Here is a 5174-nt window from a genome sequence, read left to right as displayed (position 1 = left end):
TTTTTGGATTGAAAGAGGGAGGATAAGCGCTATCCATTGAGTAAAGGGAGGCTTTCCTACACTACAGTGATTCGGGCGGTTGGTGGCCCCTTCGAGAGTTGCGGGTCCTTGCCGCTGCATGAGTGGTAGCTCACGCTCAAAACTCCTCCGACACGAGTCCTAGTCGTTGCGCTGCGGTCCGTTTCCCGGCTTCGCTTGCGCGATTTTTTGCACTTATTTTATTATTGGTTTAATCCATCCCCGACCCTAATGAATCGAGTATGTATGAAGGGGTCAGTCGGTTCGGGTTCTCGGTCGGTTCCCGTTCGCCTGCCCCCCCTCATAGTCCATTAGTGGGTAGGGTGGTCAACTTAGAGGGCGTCCGCCTCCTCTTCAGACGTGTCTTCGACAACCTGGCGGTTGTTCGGTCTCCGCTTTTGGAGGCGGGAGTGCTTGGTCGCTGGGGTTTCCTTTTCCTCAACCAATTCGGTTGTGTCAGCCCTGAGATTGGTTGGTCTAACATTTATGAGCAGGCTGGCTGGACAAAGATGGATGGAAGGTAAGATAGATTTGAGTTCAAGTGGCACAGGACCTTCGATCGACCATGGGGCGTATTCTACCCTTACCGAATTAATTCTATTGAAGCGTAACGTAAAACTTCTCATGTTGCATTTCTTTGGTTTGGAAGTTCCAGAATGTTGTCTGTGGATTTCTAACAAAGGAAAGCCCCCCTTTTCTTTATGCCATTTGATTAATGAAAGTTCCGTGCTGCTCGCCACTCCCCGAGGCCAAGGACGGGGTCGAACCGTCATTCCAGGATTTGCAGTCCGATACATTTCCATTATGTTACCCAGCCAAACCCGCCACCTCGTGTGCCAAAGTCAAACGGTTGTTCTTCCTTCCCCGCTCCCTATTTTTCTACATATGCGGTGGCGGGCGGAGCACTCGATATGACCGGCGGCGGGTTACCAGAGAAGAGGGGACAACTTATTTCTCCCTTGCCTTGCTCCATTTTCCTTTTATTATTTTAAGTAGCAAGCCACTCCACTACTGGTACAGAGGCCAGAAGTTTGCTTCCTCCATATGTTCAGGCAAAGAACATCTAGAAGCTAGCTTTTGTCTTGTAAGCTACCATGCCTAATAATAATAATAATATAATAAATTTTGCTTACCAAAGTGGTATTACTAAATAAAAGTAAATAAGCAACCAGTTCCGTTCCAAGTGACATGGCTTTTCACTATTCCTTATTCCTTTCCAGAGAAGCCCATCCAGCCCAGCGGATCCATTGTTTATGCGGCAGTGCGATGCTGCTGAAAAACGTAAGCCCTTAGGTATAGGTTGGGGAAAACTCCAAACAAAAAAGGGCCTTATTCTTCCTTATATTAAATATAAGTTTTAGAAAGGGGCATCCCTACCCCCTAAATTACAAGCTAGCGCGCAAAGGCTTTTCAGCCGTTGTTGCTTTTTTTTTGCAGGCTCGAAAATATCTCTTTCGCCTCTCCTCCCTGTCTCCATTCTGGTTGATTCGCTTCTTCCTTCGCGCAAGCGCTTGGTTCGCCCCTTTTGTGTTGCATTTTTTTGTGATCCCCCGCTTCAGTTTGCGTTTTTCGGATAGCCGGCCGGGATCCGACGTTGATTTCCTATTTATTTAAATGTCAGCTCCATGTTTTGGGCGGCCCATCTGGTTAGTTCAGCTATCACTGCTGGAAGCCCCTGCGGTTGTTCGGCTGCGTACTCCCCGTTTGCGTATCTCATCACACTCCCAAAGCATCTTTTTTTTTTCATATTTCTTCCGGTCGGCTTCGTGCAGATAGATGTTTGCCGGGGGAGATTGGTGCTCCTGAGGTATGCCCTTCCGGTGGGTTGTTATATTTTCTGTCTATTCCATCCAGTGCCCGCACTGCGTCAGAAAATCTTCGTCTTCGATCTCTCTTCGCAACGCAATAAAGAAGTCTAACAGTTTATCTCGGCATCTGTCTTTTAAGTCATTGATCTCATATCTATAAGCAGGGGGGTCTGCGTTCACTATTAAGCCTACGCCCGTCCATTCCTTTCAAGCTTTATCCCGCCCTTAGACTCGTTACGCTTAACGCCCACTTACTTAAAGACTCGTTGGCTCCGCGCTCTATTCGGTCGGAACCCGGTTTGAGAACCTTCTCTCATAGATTCCTTTCACCAAGTCATCGCCAGCAATCAGCTCTTATCCCTTGGTGTCAAAGGGCGAGTTCCTTTCTTGTCTTGCCCAAAAACTTGATTCTCATTGGAGAAATACTCTCCCGCGGCAAGGTTTTACACATAGGGCCAGCTGCTTTCTTTATCTCGCTTGCCGTTAGTCTGTCTAGCGCCTTTCTTTCGGTTGGGGTCCGTCCCGGGGCTTAGACCGCTTGGGTTCTATTTTTCTCGAAGGCAGTCAACGTGTCAGCCATTCCTCTCCCATTAGACTTGTAAATCCTTTGCTCTTTTTCTTTCTCTCCCTCTACTTTATTTGACAGGGGCGGATAATACCACTCTATCAATAACAAGAATACAGTAGCAATTCAGTTTAAAATGGTTTGAGCTTGGAAGCAACCTACTATCTATCGATAGGCTAAAACAGACTGCTATTGGCTGCTTTGCCTATCTATTCTATTATGGCCGGCTTGGAGACATCAGAGGAAGACCGTCATTTCTATCCGGGTACGATCATAGCTTCATTCATTCGTTAAACCTTGGGTGGGGATAACCATTAGCATTGAGGTCAATCACCACACCACCCACCTCTATCCTATCATACGACATTACATGACGCGAGAGTGCATGGTCAACACACACCTACCTAAAGCGCCTACGTTCCGCTTGCAGCCAATACAAGCACAACCTAACTTGCACGAGATTCAACAACCGAAACTACAGGTAGTCCCGAGGGGACGGCATCCTCCTATAATAGTTAGCAGTACTGAACAAGCGAGTCATAGGTCGGGGGAAAGAAAACGTCTTAAAAAAAAAAGGACATCGCTCTAATCCTTGAGAACTTCCTTGATGATTTAGCAATTGAGAGACGGTTGCGACAAGTCAGAAAGTGGGCCACCCGGGAACTGGAAGATAAAAAGAGTTCCTTTTGGCTTATATAATAATCTATAAATAACTAAACTCTAACTGGGCAGACCTTTAATCACTTCTAGTGGACTATGCATAGGACTACCCACGGAGCGGTGAAAAGACAGATAGTATTCCTATTGATTCTAAGGGAGAACGAAGGACGGAGTGGAGGATGGAGGCGGATCGGTTGGAACGCGCTGAACGATGGCGTCCTAATGGCGTCACTGTCGTTGTCACTGCTGGAGGAGAGAAGCTGACCAGGAACTCCGGCGTGACGCGGAAGAGGAATGGAATTCCTGGTAGGATTCTTGCCGCTCGAGGAGCAGAGCCCTCTGGAGGTCGTCCAAAGCCCGAATCCGGTCTCGGGTATTTTGCATGTTGCCACCCGCTCCAGATTGATGGGCGAACGACGGGGATTGAACCCGCGCGTGGTGGATTCACAATCCACTGCCTTGATCCACTTGGCTACATCCGCCCCTACCCCCGCACTGGTTTTAGTCTCTATCTACGATCAGATTCTTTCTGAACCCCCCTATGACCGCTATCAAAGAGAAGCTTTTTCCTATACTATAACTATAGTAGTAGCAAGTCTATTTCTTGTTTTTTGGAATTAGGGGAAGCAAAGCTTCAAACAAAGAGGTTGGGCTGTTCACTTCATTGATTTGACTTCACTTGACTTAAGATTAAAGATAGGGGCCGGGCGGGCAGTGAAGGCTCGTTTAGTAGACAGCAAGCTCCGCTTTTTGAAGCGAGCCCCCATCAGAGAAAGCCATTGCACGCTAGCCTCTTGTATAGGGTTCCCTGCGCACCCCTAAACTACAAGCTAGCTTTGAAGCCCCTACTTTATCGATGGTTGGGACCCTCTCGTCTTAGGGTAGGATATCCAGAAACCTTCAATCACGGGAACTTCCCCTTTTTGGTAGACAGCCTATGTTGGGCTGACTAAGCCCACTATCCTACCTAATAGGGTCCCATCTTGTGTCGGGTTAAGGGCGCTTAGTGGAACCCTATTTCTTCACTTGTAGTCTAGGGCTTTGCTTGGCATTGGGCTTCGATATAGCTTGCTTTCCTGGTTTTGGATTAAACCTCTCCTAATTCAGTCTATAGGCTTAGAATTTAGCCTAGAAAGAAACCTTTCTTAGCATCCAATTGCTCGACTCGATGGGTACTTCTAGTGGTTTGCCGGAGAAGCTCTTGTATTTCTTTAAGGAGTTGGTTAGTGGCATAGACACCTCTTAACTCTAAATCGAATATTCAAGAGACTAAAAAGATCGGGAATGCACATCTAAAAGGAGAGGAACTTCACTCGCAAAAAAGAAAAAGATAAACGATAGACAGAAAGAGAAGGAATAGCGGGCAAAGCGATTCCAATGCTTAACGAATGGACCAATCCAAGACTTGGAATGCTACCAGAATCGACAGCAGCTCTTACCTTACTAGCACGATACCGAAATGGCCCTTAGCCGACTAAAGGCTACAAGACTGCTTCTACACCTACTACCCTCACTCTCAGATAAAGACAGAACGGACAAGAACTACTTTTACATCCTCAAGCTAGAAAGAGGATAGGCTATTGGGGCTTCCTGCGAATTCTGTGGAAGGTAACAAGACTGTAGAATATTCGAGGGACCACAAAAAGGGGAAGTCAACTGTTGCCTCTAAAAGGGCCCGGATACCGCCTAAACCAGTGCAAGGTTGTATTCCCAAGGAAGCTAGCATAGCAATAGGGAATCCATCTAGTATTGACTAAGGAAAGATGGTGCTGGGGGGTCCCACTAAGGTGAATGTTATTGAACCTTCTCATGCAAAAAAGCCATGCAAAGAATTCCTTCTACGTCCATTGCTACTGTAAGACAGACCACCAACAGGGGGAGATGTGGGGCCTACACACTTGGAACAGCCTCGCCAAGAGTCTGCACAGGCCCAGGAGTTAGGTTCTTTTATGGAGCTTTTAAAACACCAGTTGCAGTAGGAAGACCCCCTGACCCAGGGGAAAACATCTGTCCTTATCGCTTTATAGTGCCACAAGAAGTGACAGAGGTAGAGGGAGAGGTCAATTCTCACTAAACGTTCCTCTAGTAAGGCACCATCACCAGCGCACATGAGAAAAGGCCAA

The sequence above is a fragment of the Lathyrus oleraceus genome, chromosome 7 (assembly GCF_024323335.1).
Source record: "Lathyrus oleraceus cultivar Zhongwan6 chromosome 7, CAAS_Psat_ZW6_1.0, whole genome shotgun sequence".
NCBI lineage: Eukaryota > Viridiplantae > Streptophyta > Magnoliopsida > Fabales > Fabaceae > Lathyrus > Lathyrus oleraceus.
The sequence above is the reverse complement of the archived record's forward strand: the minus strand, read 5'-3'. Positions refer to the sequence as shown.